This window comes from Mustela putorius, unplaced genomic scaffold (assembly GCF_011764305.1).
Source record: "Mustela putorius furo isolate JIRA1106 unplaced genomic scaffold, ASM1176430v1.1 tig00000460_pilon_pilon_pilon, whole genome shotgun sequence".
Classification (NCBI taxonomy): Eukaryota; Metazoa; Chordata; class Mammalia; order Carnivora; family Mustelidae; genus Mustela; species Mustela putorius.
Genome location: NW_025421389.1, coordinates 13618704 through 13638861, shown reverse-complemented (window position 1 = coordinate 13638861; position 20158 = coordinate 13618704). Strand labels below are relative to the sequence as shown.

The following is a 20158-nucleotide window of genomic DNA, read 5'->3' as shown; positions in this document are numbered from 1 at the left end:
AGAAAACAGGAAGTGCCGCAGGAGTCTGGTGAACCAGGAAGAACGCAGATTCCTGGGATCCCAGGCTTCCTGGCAAATCAGTCAAGGTTAGCTCCCTGTCTTCCTCCTCCCCATCCCGCTAACAGCCTTTGATCTCACCTCCGGTCGGGGCACCAGCTCAGCTTCCTGCAGGGGTGAGAGTGAGCAAGGACGTGCTCTAGAGATAGGGGAAGGGGGGGAAGGGAAGTGAGCGTGCAATCCACCCACCACATAACCAGCTGCTGAGAAATAGTGGGCCGGCGGTTGTTAGCGCTCTGGGGGCTGCTGAGCCTTCCAGGGGTTTACCAAGATGGGACAAATCTAACGAGCAGAAAGTTACAGCATGGCTTATTGGACAATAACCCATTTCCTTCACTTAGAAACAATGAAGAAACATTTTTCTCACTTCTATGGCACAAGGAAAGCAATATCAGTGATTTGTGCTGCCTGGTTATCCAGTCTCTTTACCGACTTGGCTTATTTTCTTGCTGCGAGATATGAACACTTAGGGCTGAATGTGGCTCTCTTCTCTCTGGTGAGTTTTTCCTTTTCCCATTTTTATTTGTATTGACTGTGAGGTTTCTCATCAGATGGATTAAAAAAAAATAAAGAAAGAAAGAAGCCAGTCACTGAGGTTATGTGTTGCTCAATGGGCCGTGCTGGTGTGGGCATGTACATTTTGGGTCTGCGGTGTGTGAAAACATCTGTTGAAAGATTCCTGGGGAGGGAGAGGTCCTGACCGACAGCCTCAGGCTCAGGGTCCCACCCCAGTCCTACAGGACTCTGATCCCCGACATCAATCCTAGGAAATGCTGTTGCTGTCAGTGAGAAGCCTGTTGAACAAGGCACTTTGATTTGTCAGCTCTGCATCTTTTGGTCCAATTTATTTCACAGAAAGATACCGCTTTGGATTAAAACAACCACCACCACCACAACAACAACAAAAAGAAGAAAAAGGCTCCAGTCACTCCATGATGGAACAGCTTAGGGAAATAACTTTTCAAAAGTCGAGAGTTAGAGGAAATTAAAAAAAAAAAAAATCAGAGAATGTGCCGCCAATGAATTCAATCACAGCAAAGTCCATTTCCATTCCCTTGAATTCTAGACAAACAATTTCGAGTTGCAAATATCTTTCAGAAGTACTGTATGCACAGGGCTGGATATTAAGTTGCCTGACAAACATTTCGGATCCAAACTGCCTGCCTAGAATTGGCTGCTGGGAGAGCAATAATGTGGCTGTAGAGAGAGCTCCATTGTTTGCACATAGTTGTAGCTTATGTGTTTAACGGAGTTTTGCAGATGGGAATTGCCCGGAAAGCAGCAGGTTTTTAAAGGATGAATTTTCAATGCCTGAAGCAAGGTGGCGGGAAGATTAGGGGAGAATAGGGAAGGGTGGCTTCATGAGAACCTGCTTTCCCCAGAGGGACCACGGCTATAATGACTTCTCCTTTGCTGGGACAGACCCTGCAAGCACGCTCCTGTTCTCAAACAGAATCTCTGCTCAAGCGGGATCAGCTGTATGGAGGGACGTCCTCCCTGGATCCCAAGACCCCTCCCGGGGGCCTTGTTTAGCATATTTGCAGCTGACATTTCTGAGAAGAGCATGCGTGTTCATGTGTGTGGGGGGGGGCATTAATTTCAGAGAACAACCCAGCCTGAGTATATTTATACTTTTAAGATTTTATTTATTTGGCACAGAGAGAAAGAGTGAGCGAGCACACAGAAGGAGAGAGAGAAAGGGAGAAGCAGGCTCCCCGCTGAGCAGGGAGCCCAATGTGGGGCTCGACCTCAGGACCCTGGGATCGCAAACTGTGCTGAAGGCAGCTGCTTAACTGACAGAGCCACCCCCGTGCCCCCAGGATGAGTATATTTAGGGAAACATCCTCACTTTGGGCATGTGCAGTGACCCTGAGAATGTCTCACAAAAGTCCTGCTGGTCAGAGGATGTTGGTGTTTCCTGATCTTGAGACAAAGCAGTTAAAGTCCTGGGACCCTTGCATCCTGGAGAGGAACCCTCTAGCTTCTATTCTTTAGGACTATCAGGTCACACTCCGTAGTGATCCCGGATGTCAGCAATCTTCTCTCCGAGCAACTTCAGCACCCTTAGGAAGGGTGGATAGCAGAACTCTTGGGAAAGAGAGCTCTCCTCTCCACAGACTGCTTTTCCCTCCCTGCATAGTGTGACTGGTTGTCCAAGCTGGAAGAACCTCTCCAGAGGGCAAAAAGCCATGTCAACTGGTAGTGTGGAGGCCTTTCCTCCTGCTCTTCCTCATTAGTTTCCTCCTGACTCCCCAGGATGAAAGAAGGACCCCTTCTTGCTTTTCATTATGGTGGAGAGTCAGAGAGCAATGTGCCATTTGCAGACTCAAATCTATAAAGAGCTGTTGGCAGGCCATTCATTTTTTAAAATTTAATTCCCCCAGGTGACTCACCGGGGTTGTTAATAACTTTCAGCTCTATTTTAAACCCCTAGCCCTGAGAATGCCGCTAAAAATCTATTCCTGTGGGCATGGGTTATTGTAGAGTTAAGGAAAGTTTCCCCCTTTCCTTCTTGCCCATGGTTGAGGTTGCGTCCACAGAGACCAAGAAGGTTCTAGATGAAGAAGGGTTGTGTGGGGAGCGGTTGCCAGGGATGTCTTGAGATTTTATTCCCCTGTTAGGACTTTCCATCTCTACTCCTGCAAAAAGTTTTCTGGTAGGGAGCTAACTAGAAATGTTTCATCACCCCAATATACAGGCTCTTTGTTCTTTATCTTCTCCTATATGGCCACGTGGATCTTTCTCTTACTTGTTTTGGCAGGATTCCCCCCACCCCTTTTTTTAAAATTTATTTTTTATTTATTTTCGGCATAACAGTATTCATTATTTTTTCACCACACCCAGTGCTCTATGCAATCCGTGCCCTCTATAATACTCACCACCTGGTACCCCAACCTCCCACCCACCCGCTAATTCAAACCCTCAGATTGTTTTTCAGAGTCCATAGTCTCTCATGGTTCACCTCCCCTTCCAATTTACCCCAACTCCCTTCTCCTCTATAACACCCCTTGTCCTCCATGTTATTTGTTATGCTCCACAGATAAGTGAAACCATGTGATAATTGTCCCCCCCCCCCGTTTTTTAAGAAGATTTTTAAAAAATTTATTTGAGAGAGATGAGAGAGGGAGAGAGCGAGCGCGATTGCGTGAGCAGAGAGAGGGAGAAGCAAACTCCCTGCAGAGCAAAGAGCCTAATGTGGGGGCTCGATCCCAGGGCTCTGAGATCATGACTTGAGCTGATGGCAGGTGCATAACCAACCGAGCCACCCAGGCACCCCAGGCTTTTCCTTTTTTGACTATGGGAAGTTGATAGACCCATTATGCAGATGAAAGTAAAAGGACCCTCTAGATCTAGTGTCCTGGTCCTGAGATAAGGTGTCCCCTAGGTCCTTTCAAACACTTATGAGGTCTTTCACCTTCTCAGGGCCTTGCCTCTCCTTTAGCTTTCAGATCTTGGACCACCTCCTCTGTTGAACCCCATCTTTTTTTAATCCACTAGCATATTCCCCCATCTTTCTGTGTCTTTTGTTAATTCTTGTACTAGCTATGTGTATTTAAGGACTCCTCTGTTAATTGTGGATGGTGAGATTGTTAACTCCTGGTCTGGAATTAATCCATCTTCCCCAGCATATGACTATAGGTCTCAGGAGCAAACACTGAATACTTGCTAAGTCTGTGGTTGAGTCATTCAAGCCCTCCTGTGACTCAGATTACACAACCAGCAGCAAACTTTGGGGGACTCCAGGAAAACTCAGCTGCCGGTTTTCCCTTCTTCTCCATTTAATGTTTTTCCTCCCAAGGTAATTGCATGAAATCCTAGGGTTTCATATTCCTGATATAGAAATGATTTTTAAAATTGTAAATCTGGCAGACACCTATCCTCTGAGCTCCAGATTTATACATTCAACTGCCATTTTGAATCCTTCTTGGGAGGTCTAATATTTATTGAAAACTGTAACATGTCCAAAAAGACTTTTAACTTCTCCCCCTCAAGTCTTTGGCATCTTGGTACGTTGCAATACCATCCATTCAACTGCTCAAGCATCTTGATTCTTCCTTTTCCTTCTCCCACCACATTCAACATGCCAGCAAATCCTATTGGCTCTTGATCCAGAATACATCTAGAATCTGTTTACTTCGCTCCATTGTCAACATTGCAGTTCAAGCCACCATCAACTCTTGTGTGGGAAGACCTTGTATTGGTCTTCCCAACCAATCTCTCTGCTTCTTTTCTTGCTTCCTAAAATTTCATGTCTTCAGCAGCTACAGTGATCTTCTAAAAATAAAACATTTGTTTTATTTGACCAAATTATTTGACCAAAGTATTTGACCAAATTCAATGTACACTCATAATAAAAGCCATAAAAAAAAACTAGGGATAGGAGAGACTATCATAATTTTAACAAAGGGAGTGTAAGAAAAACTTGGAGCTCATATTATACTTAATAGTGAAATACTGAATGCTTCTGCCTACTCACCACTTCTATTCAACATGGCACTGGAAGTTTCGCTAGTGTAATAAGACAAGTAAACGAAAAAGTATACAGCTCAGGAAGGAAGAAATGAATTGTCTTTATTTACAGAGGATGCAATTGTCTTTGTTTAAAACCCTGAATAATATATAAAAAATACCCTGGAATTAATAAGCAAGAACAGCAAGTTTGCAGAATGTAAGGTAAGCACACGAAAGTTAACTGCTTTCAATAGGAGGTCAGAACCATGGCATTCTGCCTACTTTGGCCGGCTCTTGAAGACTACAGTTTAACTTTTATGGAATGTAATCAATGGTTTAATGGAAGGAAATAAAAATTTGTACCTTCGGTGAAAACAAAAGACGAGTCAACTTCTTTCCTATATACCAGGAACAAACAATAGAATTTGAAAGAAAAACAACAACAATTCATAATAGAAAAGAAAGAAAGGAAGGAAGAAAGAAAGATAGAAAGGAAGTAAGGAAGAAGGGAAGGAAGGAAGGGAGAAAGGAAGAGAGAAAAAACACCAGACAGACAAAATTAGGTATAAACCTAACAAAATAGGTATAGGATCTTTAACTGGAAGACTATAAAACTGATGAGAGAAATCAAAGATCTAAATAATAGATATTACATGTTTGTGGATTGAAAGAGTCAGTGTCATTAAGATGCCAATTCTTCCCAACTTAATCTATAAATTCAAAACAATTCCAATAAATATCCCAGTAAGCTGTTTTGTAGATAGAGACAAATGGAATATAAAATTTGTATAGAAAGGCAAAGGACTAAGAATAGTCTCCACAATACTAAAAAGGAAGAACAAACTTGGAAGACTCACACTACTCAATTTCTAGACTTACTATAAAGCTACACTAATCAGGACAGCATGGTGTTGGTAAAATAGACAAATAGATGGGCGGAAAGAATAGACAAAATAGACCAGAAATAGACCCACACAAATATGTTCAACTGATTTCTTCACAAAGGCACAAAGATAATTCAAAGAAGAAAGGACAGGCTTTTCAATAAATAGTTCCAGAGCAATTTTATACAAAAAAAGAACCTACACATAAGTCTTGCATCCTACATAAAAATTAACTCAAAATGGGACACAGACCTAACTGTAAAGTATGGACTATACAACTTTTGAAAGAAAATAGAGCAGGAAATTTACATGCCCTTGGGTTTGGTGATGAGTGTTTAGATGCTAACAAACAAAAAAAGGTGATTTAGATTTTATTAAACTTAAAAACCTTTGTTTTGCTAAAGATGCCCTTAAGAAATTGAAAAGACATGTCACTGACTGGGAGAACATATTGACAAATCACATATCAGATAAAGAACTTGTATCTAAAATATACAAAAACCTCTTAAAACTTATCAGTAAGAAAACAAACAGCCCAATTAAAAAAAAAATGGGCAAAAGATCTGAACAGACTTCACTACAGAATACATACAGATGGCAAGTAAGCATATGCAAAGATACGCGGTATCATCTGTTATTATGGAAATGCAAATTAAAAATACAATGAGATACTCTACACACTTATTGGAATGGCTACAATTGAAAAAGCTGACAAGACAATGCAAAGATGTGGAGCAACAAGAACTCCCATTCATTGCTGGCGGAAATACAAAATGGCACAGCCACTTTGGAAGACAGTCTGGGAGTTTCTTACAAAGCTACATATACTTTTACCATAGGATCAAAGAATTGCACCTCTGGGTATTTACTCAACTGATTTGAAAACTTATATGCACACAACAATGTGTGAATGCTTATAGCAAGTTCATTCATAACAATCTAAAACTGGAAACAACCAAGATGTCCCCCTGTAGATGAGAAGATAAACAAACTTGGGTAAATCCATACAATGGAATGCTCTTTGGCAATATAAAGAGATGCGTTATCAGGCCACAATATGGAAGAATCTTAGATATGTATCACTAAGTGGAAGAAGCCAATCTGAAAAATCTATATGCAGTATGATTTCATTCATTTGGCACTGGAAAAAGCAAAACTATAGAGAAAGGAAACAGACAAATGGTACCAGGGGCTTAGATAGGGGATGGGGTTGAACAGATGAATCACAGGAAATTTTTTTTTAAGGCAATGAAACTATTGTGCATGATATCGTAATGGTGGTGTGGTATAACATATATATATATATATATATATATATATATATATATATATATATATATATAATATCCTTGGTTCATCCTGGGTTCTAGGCACAGAGATAGAGGATACAAAGATAGTAAAAACAACCCTAAGAATACATAGGGAATTTGCTATTTAGCTAGATAGCTGGTAGAGTATTTCTTTTCATATATCTATAGTAATGAGTTCCTCCCTTACTTGTCACCTAACCAAATTAATCAAGCACCTGACTAACTAGTTAACCAACTAACTGACTCCCTATCTTGTGTCCTAATTGTTTTGTGTTAACCTTTTCTTGAATCTCAACAATTTTTTAAGCCTATTTTTAGTAATCTTCCCTTAAACTATAGAAAGTTGTATATATAATAAAGAGGATTGAGTTTCCTCTTCTTCTTGCCCTTGTCACTCTCTGGGGACAGAATTACAAACAGAAATACTATCCCCCCACCCCCCTAGCTAGAGCCAGGAAGGAAGAATGCAGTGGAGAGCTCAGATAGCCAATGGAGGAACAGATCTAGACAATGGGCATTTGGCTATATTCAGCTAACGTGGACAGCCATACCTGCAAAGACATGCAGGGAAGGAGATGACCCAGACAAATGAAGTTCAAGGTAACAAGGCCATATTTGGCTTGGAAGGGCAGAGAGAGAAGTTGGTCAGTGAGGGAGTTGTGCTGCGTGTGCAGAATCAGAGCCAGTCCCATCTGTTATCTGGTCAGGGCAGGTGGATTGCGGGTTGAGTTTGGGCTCAGGCAGGCAGCACCAGGAGGGAAATTTATGAACAGACCTTTAACTCTGGTCACTCTGTAGCCCAGCAGCTCTGGAAATTAGATCCAGATGGATAGTATTTTGATAGCTTCTCCTGACCAAGGAATTTATGTTAATTCTTGGGACCCAAGGGGAAAAGGGAAGCATCTAAAGTCAAGGAATTCATAATTTCTCCTTAATATGTTTCCAAAATTCATCTGTGTTTTCACTCGTTGCCACAATCGGGGCTGGGGCTGGCACAGGGATAGGAGAAGGAGGAACGAATGGGAGCCCAGGGCCTCACTCATCACACATGTGCCTTATGTGAGATTCCTAGAGCAGAACGGTGAGGAGTTTTTGGAATATTCTCCTAATTCAGGAACAATTCTAGGTTGGAGTCTGTAGGTTTTTCCTCCGCTGGGAAATTTATCAAACCTTTCTCTGCTCATAGAAGCATTTATTTATTTATTTATCTATCTATCTATTTATTTATTTACTAAAGGTTTTATTTGTTTATTTGAGAGAGAGAAAGTGTGTGTGCTCATGAGAGCGGAAGCAGAGGGGAGTGGAGGGTCCGAGGGGGAGGGAAGAAGCAGCCTCCCCGATGAGCAGGGAGCTGGAGGTAAGACTCGATCCCAGGACTCAGGGATCATGACTGGAGCTGAAGGCAGACGCTTAACCGACTGAGCCACCCAGGTGCCCCTCATAGATGCATTTTAAGAAGCTCTAAACACCAGGACAGATGGTCCTTCCTCCATATTTAATGTTTTTTCCTGAATCAACAAGTAGAAGCGTTGAGGGATAACAGAGCTTTGTATAGACCAGTACGGGTCATCTATTCGAACGCTTCTCTGAGAATGAAGCTACTTTGGTCATGACTCTGCCATGAACTGTGTGTTCTTGGGTGAGCCCCTTCACTTTTTTTGGATCTCCCTGTCCTCACATGTTAAAGGAGAGGCTTGGATGGCAGGACTTTAAAGGTACAATGCTTCAATGCTTGACCCTGCACTGGAAACAGTCTGGCTCTGGTGGAATGTTTTAGGAAAAAAAGGAGGGATGCAGTTATTTTCTGAGCAATATTTTGGGAATTCTGTAGCTTAGAAAGAACTACAAAGACTAGATCTTCTATCTTCATGTGCCATATATCCCCCATTTACATCGAAGGGAGAAGGGATTTCACAGGCATACTAAGGGATCTCTGCCCAGGACTTCAGAGCCTTTACAAGTCCTCGCTGAGCACCTGCTATGTGCCTGGCCCTGTTCTGGAAAGTCCTGATTCCATACTGAGGTGTCTGGACAAAGCAGTGGCACCAAGGACAGGCTTGAACAAGTTCAGGTTGTCAACAGTAAGAGGAGGGCTGGTGCTTGGTGTATTTAGAAAGGTAGCGCTTCCAACAGTCTATCCCTTTTCTGCTAGAATCCAGACGTTGTGGCTCAGTACCCATCATCTTTCCTCATCCCATTCAAGAAACTGATACTGACATTATGCAAGGCCTTGTACTGCTTGAGGTCCCACAAAAGGAAAATATTCTTTTCATGTCTCTTTCAAATTTTGGAGTGAGGGGATTCCAACAGGCTAGTGGGGAAGGAGGGCAGGGGCTTTGCTTGGGGGCTAAGAATTTTAACTTCTGCTTGAGAGACTGTCGCTGTTGATGGATTCTATGAAGCTGATTGGCCTTCTCTGAACCTTTCCTCTAGTGCCGCAGCCTGGGCAGCCATGGAATCATGTTATTTGTGTTGATACCATTGGGTAGCTCGAGGAGATGGCAGAGTGAGTTTAATTTCCACCTGCAAAAAAGTAGGAGACAAGATGAAGGGGTGCAGGGTATGTTCACCAGAAAACAGATGAGGGGGTCTACCTCAGGTCAAGAGGCTCTACTGGGTCACTTCCAAGTTCAGTGTCTGTGGAAGGCTCTCACCTCTGAGCTTGTGGTCTGCTCATTCCTGCTGGCCCCTTAGATCCTTGGAGGGAAATGACACCAGCACTACCCCTCTCCTGCTGATTTCATTTATCTCTTAAACACACCATCCCAGTTTTGGGGCCTTTATCTACACACTAATCTCATATAATCAAGTCCAACTGAGCCAATGATCTGACCTTTTATGTTTCCAGCTACTGCTCATGTCTTTAGAAATGGATTTCTGCCTTCCACAGCGCTCAGCATGTTTGACCTAATGGGCTGGGCCTTCTTTGCTTTGCTCTGTGATTATAAACTCGGAATATTACTAATTAAGGCTCAATTCTATATTTTAAAAAGCCCACAATTTTGGACTGAGGCTACAATGGAAAACATTTAGCATTGGTTTACGTCCCCTTTCACACGGGGGGTGAAGGATGGAGCAGGTTATAGAGAGAGAAGTTTGCTCTCATAGGATTGAAGACCGCAGGCAGCAGTATTAGACAGTTTTCCTCCAGTTGGGGGTGGTGGGGACAAAGGGGTCAATCACCAGCATGTGGTGGGGGGCATCCCCATGCCTACTGTCTGTCTTTGTCACTCCCAGGAACAAAGAGCCTACTTGCTGGCTGACTGGGAGCTGGTCATGGCGGAGGCAGGGAGTAAAAAGAGATGAGCGCACGGGGTCAGTTCATGAAAGGTTTAGTAAGCCATGCATAGGAGTTTGAACTTTATTCTGTAGGCAACGGGAAGCCGTTTGAAATGGGGAAATGATCACTTCAGCAGTGATTAGTGAGAGAGATTTGCAGCCTGGAGGCCACAGCAGTCATCCAAGCAGAGAAGAGGAAGAGATGTAGCCGGCGGAAGAGGACACACCTATGAGGGAGGCGCTGGCGATCATTCTGCGCTTCCGGTTTGAGAACTTGAACGCACCATGAGGCGAACGCCCAGAAGGAGGAACCCAGTAGGATCAGGAAGTCTGAGGGAGGGAGAGCATGATGGGTTTGATCTGGGGCATACTGGGTGTGGGATGGTTCGGGGACATCCGGGTAGAATGGCCTGGGACCATTTGGCCATTTGGATCCAGAGCTCTGGAGAGAGACCTCCCGGAGATACAATTGGGGTGTTATCAGTGTCAGGGTGGGAGTGGGCGTCATGGCAAGGGGGCAGCCACCTTGGAAGGAAGCACAGGACTGTAGGGAGCTCAGCTTTGAAGGGTCAGGCACAGGTAGGAGATCTATAGAAGGGAGGAGACTGAGAAGTCCTGTTAATATCCCGGAGGGAATTCTGTCACATCCATCCTTGTCTCAGTCATGGAAACGCCCTCCCGGGCTGCCGGGCTGGCTCTGAAGAATGACCTTAGACCACCGTTTCTCAAACCAGCGGCTGCAGACACGGTATTTTGTGGGGATTGTTCTTTGTTTTTTTCTTGGGGGTTGGAGGAGGTGCTGGGTGTTCCTCTAAAGATATGCTCCTGAGTCTCTGAGGGGGCTTTGCATTCTCACCTCCAAGATGCCCTGCACTGGCCTTAGACACTGAGCATGTGGACTTGAGGTGCCTGTGCTGGCCTGTTTAGGTCAGGGAGATCACTCAAGGTCACATGCAACCCATTGCCACCCATGCCACTACGGGGCGCCATTTTTGCTCCTATAAACATTTTATTTTGATGAGTGCTTATGGTTTTGTTTTTTTAATAGTTGCATTGAGATATAGTTCTCATACCGTACGATTCACCCATTTGAAATCTTCCATTGGGGGGGTTAGTGTGTTTGCAGGTTTGTGGGACCATCACCACAGTCAATTTTAGACCATTTTCATCATCCCCCAAAAGATATCCTTCTCCCTTTAGCTATTACCTTCCTATCCTTTTAATTAATTGATTGATTAATTAAAAATATTTTATTTATTTGAGAGAGAGCATGAGTGGTGGGGGGGCAGAGGGAGAGGGAGGATCTCAAGCAGACACTGCGCTGAGCACAGAGCCCGACATGGGGCTCAATCCCAGGACCCCGAGATCACGACCTGAGCTGAGAGCAAGAGTCACATGCTTAACCGACAGAACCACCCAGGAGCCCCTTTCCTCTCCTTTTAGACTTAGCTTCCACCCCCTGTCTCCTCAGCCATGGGGCAGCCACTCATCTACTTTCTGTTTCTGTAGACTTCCCTGTTCTGAACATTTCATAGGAACGGAACCACACAATATGTAATTTACTGTCATTTTTAAGGATTTCATCATCCCATCTGAGAACTTCAGTCTTCACTCTGGGGGAGGATACAGGCATTAAGCAACAGTGCTGGGTGCTTTTCTGTGATCTCATCTAGTTCTTTCCACCTCTCTGGGAAGGCAGCCTTATCAACCTTATTTTACCGAGGAGAGAGCTGAGGTTAAAGGGATTAACTGCCTCGCCAAAGGCCCTGAGACCGGGAGCAGTCACGCCAGATGGGCATCAGGCTCTGTCTGCCTGCAAACATTCACGGCGTTGCTAAGTGCTGCAGCCGGGACGGCGTGGGAGAGAGAACACAGGCAACCCACAGCCTGTGTGCGTGGGCTCTCCTCCACAGAGTCCCATGGAAGCTGCTGGACCAGAGCAACACGAGGATGATTTCAGCAACAACAGGATGTTTCCCCATGGGCTGGAGTGAACTTCCCTCCTTTAACTGCTTCTCTCTGATGGGGAGGGAGTGTGGCAGGAATCTGAGCCCGCAGGAACCCCGGTGCTTTGGGAATGTTCCAGACCAGATGGCTCAGGCTGTGGTCACCCCAAGCCCTGGCCCTGGCCTCCGCCTCGGCTGCCAGGCCCTGGGACACAGCTAGACACCCCGTCTGCAGGCTCCAGCTTGGTGGAGCTTTGGAATCCGAGCTCTGCTACACCCACCGCAGGGAACTTATCATCTCATTATAAAGGATAAGGCATATTTTTTTCAGTATGGTTATATGTGGTAATGAAGCATGCAGAAAACCACACAAGATAGATGGCAGCTTTCACTAGTGAAGCCGAAAACTTGGTTAACTTAATAGTCTATTTATTACAATCACTCTCTGAGCTTACAGCACCTGATTAATATCTCCCATCTCCCCCCCCCGCCAACCCCCGCCGTGATGTACAATTAAAAAACTAGTAATATGGGATGGTACAGACTGACTCCAGCACGGACGGGCACGATTCGGAGGTCGAGAGAGTAAGTGGAGAAGGGCGTATCGTCCTGGGTCGGCATGGTAGAGTCAGATCCCCTACAGCTCCAGTGAGAGCTGCTTCTAAGGAAGTAAATGAACTTGAGCAGAAAAGGACCCTGATGCCCTTCCCCGGGTCTTACCCATTCCTGTGCTTCTGTCAGGAGAGTGGCAAAACCTGCACGGAGAGGGCCTATCAGTGGAGGTGGCTGTGCGCCCTTGAATCGCTTACTACGACAAGCTGTGACGCAGAATGAGGTGATCCTAATGGTAGAGCTACTCAGAAGCCAGCTTCCTGTTCCCTATAAGTTCTGACCCATGAGATAGAAGAAGAAATCTGCTAAGGGACTTCTAGGGAACAGTTTGCTTTCTTAAAAAATGGAAAGGCTTGTTGTGAGAATTTGCTGGAGCTTCTCCTTCCTCCTTCTTCCTGCACTGAATGTGGATGTGATGCTTGGAACTTGGGCAGCCATCTTGTAAGTATGAGGATGGAAAGGTGGCATGTGGGTGTTGCTAACAGGAGAGGCAGCGCATGTCTGGGGGTTGGGGGGGAGGATATGAGAAATCTCTGTACCTTCCACTTAATTTTTCTGCGAGTCTAAAACTGTCCTAAAAAGTAAGGTTTATTTAAAAAATAGAATGTTTAAAAAAAAAATAAGAAGTGACAGGCTATGGATGGTATAATAGGGAAACAGAGGGAGCCTGGGCTCTGGATTACATTTATCAGCTGGTAGACCAACTGTGAGACCATCTACCTCTGGACTTTTTGTTAAGCAAACAATATATGTCCCTATGGTTTAAACCATAGTCAGAAGGGCATTGTGTTCTTTGTAGTTGAAAAACATTCCTAAATAATATAAATGACTCTCACTTATTGAGCCCCACGTGGATGCCTTTGATAAGTGCTTTATGTCCATTTTGAAGCTTTACAACAGCTCTTTAAAGCAGGAGCTATTATCGCCTGCATTTTGTATGGATTTGAACCCAAGAGTTAGTACTCTTAACCATTAGACAGTTGACCCTTGAACGTCGTGGGTGTGAAGCACGCGGGTCCACTTATACGTGGATTGTTGACGGTCTAGCAGTATAAATGCATTTTCTCTCCCTTACGATTTTTCTTACAAACATTTTCCTTTCTCTCAATTACTGTAACACAGTGTAGAGTCCATATATAGTACAAAATATGTGTTAATTAACTGTGTTCTCAAGAAGACTCCTGATTGAAGTAAGCTATGAGTAGCGATGTTTTGGGGACATCAAAAGATATACACAGATTTCCAACCACATGGGGGGTTGGCGTCCCTAATGGGCTCCCACCCCTGCATCCTTGTTCAATGGTCAACTGTACTGTATCACCTCATAAATCATTCCCTGGAGCCCTGGTGTGTGGGGATGAGTGTAGCTTAGAGTTTGGCTGACTCTAAGCATCTGTCACGAGGTCTGTCCTCCTGACCCTCTGAAATGAGGTGCACTTCAGTCTCACTGGTGACTGGATCTGTCGCAGCCTACCACAGAGAGTCCAAATGCACCACATTTGTTTACAGGTTGAAATTAGTCAACTTAGCCTTAACCTGCCCCAGCCAATGACGGTCTGAGAGTGACAGAGGTGTGAGGAGGAAAATGTCCAGAGGAACACTCGAGACCCCGTGGAGCCCGTGGAGCCCATCAGAGGCCCCCCTTGCCACTCCCTCCATGGCAGGAACACCGAGGAAGACCGAGATGGTTTTGCAAACTGGGTCTGGTTCTCCCATTGCGTCTCCTACTTGGGAGGAAACAATCCCAAGTTTGCAGCTGTTCTTTGACAAGAATTTTCCCCCCAAAACACGTGAATTACCTGAGGTAATTCCCAGTTTCCTGAGGTGCCTACTCCTTGCCGGCTGCTTAGCAGATGCTCAGTGAGAATCTGCTGCCTCTGTGTCCTCTCTGGGTGACAGAAAAAAACATTCGCTTAACGAATAGGATTCATCCTTCCATTCCCCAACGAAAAGGCAAAACAGGGCTGCTCCCTGGGTAACAGGTGTTGTCTGGTGATACTTAGCCTGCTAGGGACCACGTAGGGGATCCTCTCCCGATAGCCTACCAACATCGACTCTTCTATCAGATCCATAGAGAGAGCCAGCAGCCAAAGGAGGGAGTTGGCCACACAGCAGAGCGTCTCCCCCTCGCAGCCATCAGACCATTATTGAGCAGGAGGTAAAGTTTTTCCCTCCCTCTTCCCACCCCTAGGGCAGAAACTGTCTAGAGAATGGAAACAATTCCAATAAACATATGCAAGAACTGGGGTTTAAACATCCCATGCAGATTAACTTATCTACAGTAATTGCCTTAACTAGGGGATTTTTAATGCTTTTCAAAGTTTCTTAGAGGAGGGAAAAATATGCAGAATGAATCTTATAGCAGCCAACAGAGGACATACTCAGAGCAAAAAAAAAAAAAAAAAAAAGGATATCAACCATAAGAAGCCCATAGCTAGGAAATTTTAAGGCACTGATTCTAGGGGATTTAATAAGAATGTAATTTGTATAATTAACCATTCATCAATGTCAATTTCATTAAATGAATGCCAGAAATATTACCTTCAGCAGGACGACCTAACAGGATTGGAATATATTATATGAAAAATGAACACTTAGTGGTTTCCCCCCCTCACTCTGTCTGTCACAGCAAGATTTGCAAGGCTGAGAAATAATTTAAAGGGTAGTAAATGAAACTGGCTAAGGCAAATGTGTGCATTTTGGTAACTAACCTCTGTCATGATGTATGAGAGTTCATGTCAAAACGTTTTCCTGCAGCAATGACTAAAGGGACTTGGAGCTCTCTCCTAGGTGGTAAAAATGCGAGGAATCGTGTCAGGAGCTTGACAAAGGTACCCCTTGTCCCCTCCTTCTCTAGACTGGCTATCTAGGGTCCAGGCCCCAAAGCCGTGGATTTTTGCATCCAGAATTTGCAGACGTTCCCTAACAGCTCCAAGAGTAGCTTTGCCTGAGAGCTTAGCTACCTGGCCCCCCCTCCCCCAGTTACACTGTTACTCTGATGCCAGTAGAAGGAACTCATTCTGAGTTTCATTCACGTTATTCTACAGTCTTCAGGGGAGCGGAGGGCTTTGAGGTAGGTGGGCTGATGAAATATTTGTAAATAGAACTTATTTCTAAGGTTGCTCGTGAGGTAGGCAGTTTATGGGGATTTATTCATTTCGGTTCACCATGGGAAAATGGAGAACTGAGCAGGGGCAAGAACTTGCTCACGTGCGTACCCATGGAAACGTATGTGCACGTGTGCGTGCACACACACACACACACACACACAGACACACACACACCCCAGATCGGCCATATGACCTGGACCTCAAAGGTTGAACTTTGCAGATTATTGTCACTGGAGTTCCCAGGATGCCTCACACACAGTAGGTGTTCAGTCAGCATTTCCTTATTGAGTTTCTTTTCATGTTAATCCCCCTCACGTTCCCTTCTGTTTCAGGGCACTGCAAAGCTAATAATATTGGATCAGTATTCCTGAGGAATCTGCCTTTCAGAATCCTGGGTCCTGAGAGACAAGAAGTACATGGCAAGCAAATCAAATATACCTTAAAAAAAAAATGAAATCATGTAACAGAAAGATTTTTCATAAGGTTTTTTTTTTTTTTTTTCTTACACATGAGATTTCAAACGTTCCACAACCTAGCAGGAAGAAAGAAAATATTAGTTTGGGAATCAGGAGATCAGATGTCGAGATTGGACTAAATCTTCATAGTCATTTCTGGATTTAAAGCTCTGTGTTATCTATTACTTGATGCAAAGCCATCAACTAGTCCTCCCGCCCCTAACCACTGAAAAAGTCATCTATAGGACCTGTGTGCAAAGAAGAGTAGATGTCCTAAAACTAGCGTGGAGTGTGTGTCCACTTCCGTGCCCAGGCCGGTGGGTACTCAGGGCTCACGAAAGTCATGTATGCCATTCCTGAAGCCTTTCTGGAAGGTGTTCCCTCCTCCCCAGGCCCATGGTCACTTTCTCTTCTTTCCAGCCGGGAAGGAGTGACAATGAGAGGAACTGTATCCTCTCTGAATGACACTGTCCTCATCTGTAAACTGTGATCATAATATTGTCTCCCAGGGCTGCCCCGAGAATGAAATGAGAGAGCATAAGGTCCCTTTTCCAGAGATGAACAAAGATCTCGGAGTGGTGAGCTCCTTGGTCAGCCTTTTCAGAGGGGACAGGAAATCTGGTCTATTAATTCAGCCTACGATTGCTGTGAAGTCACTATGTTACCCTTTAGGGGTATTGGTATTTTAAGAAAATACTGCAGGAGGGATTAATGTTTAAGACTATAAAGAAAAAAAGAACTCCTGATAGAATTTCAGATACCTTTCTAGGAGATATTTTTGGAGCTAAGAATCCACATCAAGCCCTTCCGGCTGTATGGTAGGGGTACTGTGAGGCAAATTTTCTGGCCTCCCCAAACGGGGACAGATGGTGGTGACAAGAGTTCCCAGAGCTACTTTCAAGGGCATAAACTGGATCTGGGAGGTAGAAATGGCAGCATGGGAATGTTTGACCTGGATGAAGTTTTGTGAGAAAGTGCAACAGAACACCTGACACCAGGAGGGTCTCCTGGGCCTCACTAGGAGCTGTGGGTTTGGAGTGTCCACTGCCTTTGACTTAGGGTGTCTCTGACTTTGGAGGTCACTGGACCTCTCAAGCCTCCGCGTCTGCTCTGCAGAATGGGAAGCACAAGGGTACCTCTCATACAGAGGGGCTGGGAAGACAATGTCTGATTCTCTTAGCCCCTTGCCTGATACACAGTCAGTGTTCAAACGTTAGTGATTAGCTAGGGTGTCAGCTGCGGAGCACAGGGACCCCAGAGACCTCAGGAATGGGGAGCTAAAAGCACGGGAGCCGAAAATAAGTATGCTGATATCAGCCCCTTTTCCATTTTGTCTGCGAGCAGGAAAGTAGCCAATTAGGCCCCATTCAGCGCGACGGGCAGCCTCCTTTCTCTCAGGAGGTAAACTTGCTTACAGAGTAGAAACAAGATGTATTCTTGAAACACAGGCCGGGCCCCAGAGAAGCGGGTCTGTCATCAGTCTGTTGGGGGCGAGAGGTAATTCCTGCCTGGCCCCTTGCAGGCGTTGTGGGGGGCTGTGGCCTCCAGGGTCCTTCCAGGGTCCTGGGAACTAGAGGCGGGGGTCTGGCTCTGGGAATTTCTGAAGGCGATCAATGGGGGAACAACTTACTCACTGACAGCCCGAGGCTGAGCTGAACCTCATGCCTGGTCCGTGGGCCACCCACATCAGGCAGGGCTGCTCAGAGCCCGGGAACAGGACATTCACTGTGCAGGTCGGAGGGGAGGGAGAGGGGTGTGGTGAGGAGGAAAGAGCCATGACTGGAGTCACTGATGTGCCCTCTGTGCCTGCCTCTGTCACCGGCCGGTGGGGGATCCCCGAGCTTCAGGACCTGTTTCCTCTGCTCTAAAAGGCAGAAAGGGATTAGATCTGCTTTTTACACAGCAGAACTCTTTTCACAAATTAGATCTAAACAAAGAACTGTTATATAAAGCAGTGAAAGCAAGACGTACTGGTTACACCAGCTCCCACCGCCCTCCCCCGCCACCGCAGTGATTCTAAGGCACTTCCAATGAAACCTCAGGGCTCTGAGGAATATCAGGGAAACCGTCAGTGTAAATTGTGTCCATTATTCTATGACTTCATCTGGCTAGTTGTGTCCCTTCATTATTTTGATGAATATCCTTGTAAGAAAATAGAAAAAAAATGTATTGGTCTCTGCCCACAGTTCCTGTCACAGGAACTCCCCAGAGCTCCTGAAACCCTCCTAACTTCATAAGTGATAAGAGTGTCCTTTGTTCTAATGAGGTGACTCTGGGTGGGCTTCTGGATGGAAGCTAATCACTGGAAGACTGGAATTTTCAGCCTTGCCCCCCATTCTCTAAAGAAGAGAGAAGAGAGAAAGATTGGAGTTGATGGTTTGCCATGCGTACGTGATGGAGCCCCAGTAGAATCCCAATGGCTTGGGGTTTGGAGAGCATCCAGGTTGGTGAACATGTCCATCCCAGGAAGCTGATGCACCCCAACTCCACAGGCAAAGAAGCTCCTGTGTTTGGGACCCTCCCAGACCTTGCCCTTTTCCCTATTCCTCTAGCCTTCATCTGTATCCTTTATCGCAGCCATTATAAAATGGGCAAACATGAGTAAGCATTTTCCTGAGTTCTTTGAGCCACTCAAGCAAATTAACAGAACCCAAGGAGGGGGTCGTGGGGACCTCTGATTTGTAGCCAAGTCAGACAGAGCTTGGGGGGTCACCTGGGGACCTGCTACTTGTGATTGGTGTCTTGAAGTGGGGGCAGTCTCACGGGACCCAGGCCTTAACCTGTGGAATCTGAAGCTGTCTCCAGGTAGACAGTGTCAGAATCGAGTTGAAGTATAGGAAATCCCCTCCACCCCACACGTTGGAATTGGGTTTAGAACCCTCGAATCCACGCAAGTCTCACTTGACTTGCAAGAAGGTCAAATACAAAATACATATTTTACAATGAAATTCATTCCTTTGGGTCGGTCTCCTCTTTTGTTTACATTTTCCAAGCAGGCATTTAGGATGCCATCAGAGTGACTTATAGTTATGCTGGTAGTTACTGAAGCTTGTAAAGGCCACCTAATCACTTGGCTTTGATACTCATTAGTCATTTACACCTATGAGGAATGGAAAGCTCTAGGAGGTTATGTGTGTGTGTGTGTGTGTGTGTGTGTGTGTGTGGTGTGGGTGCTGGGTCCAGGGCGAATGGGCCCTTGGGAAGATGGAGAAGCTGCTGGTCCAGGTCACTAAGGATCCTCACTCAGTAGGACGGGTTTCTTTGCCTTTTATCTTACCATCCATTCCCCTGCCTCATTTCCTTTCCTCCTTTCTCCTTTCTTCCAATTTTGAAACAATGTTAGATCCAGCTTCCCTGCAGATTTTGGGATGGTAAGAGATGTTGGAGGCGATGCAAAGACAAAGGGCACAGCATATCTCTTCAAGGAGCTCCCAGCCTGCTGGGGGAACAGGATCTGCAAGCAAGTCCAGTGCAGTGAGGACAGCAAGGTGGCCACAGAGGGTCCTGAGAGCAGAGGAAGGAGCGTCCAGCTAGGCACAGGGGAGTGAAGGCCAAGGTGGTGGGCACACACCCAAACACAGGACCTCTCTCTCAAACCCAACATGGTATGGATTTTGTGCAGCAGTTATCAAAGGATATCTGCAGGGAGAAACTTCATGGAAGGAGTTGGGGTAGCCACGTTGTCAGAGAAAGGATCTCCCAGGCATCGCCACACTCTACCTTCACGCAAACCAATGAGACATGTTCATGAAGGGGTCTACCCCCCGCCATGCATAATAATAGCAACAATAATGAGTAATCTCTACTTAAGGAGATTAAATTAATAATTATTTTAATTATGACATGTTTTCCTCCTCTCTTCCCCATGCCTAAGCAGACTTGGTCTTTCTCAGGATTACAGTCATAATGGTAACAGATAAACCTAATTAAAACGTTCTATGGGGTTATGGACATTGGGGAGGGTATGTGCTTTGGTGAGTGCTGTGAAGTGTGTAAACCTGGCGATTCACAGACCTGTAACCCTGGGGATAAAAATATATGTTTATAAAAAAT

The 20158-nt window shown here is 45.2% G+C and overlaps 1 protein-coding gene and 1 long non-coding RNA gene across 5 annotated transcripts in view; one reads left to right on the top strand and one right to left on the bottom strand.

Annotated features, from left to right (window-relative positions):
• Positions 1 to 20158, bottom strand: part of KIRREL3 (kirre like nephrin family adhesion molecule 3) — a 546348-nt gene that overhangs the window by 221610 nt on the left and 304580 nt on the right. The gene's annotated exons all lie outside the window — the stretch shown is intronic.
• LOC123392172 lies at positions 10201 to 20081 on the top strand. Its single transcript, XR_006606872.1, has 3 exons — positions 10201 to 10730; positions 12670 to 12981; positions 15983 to 20081. It is a non-coding gene; the product is annotated as an uncharacterized LOC123392172 (long non-coding RNA).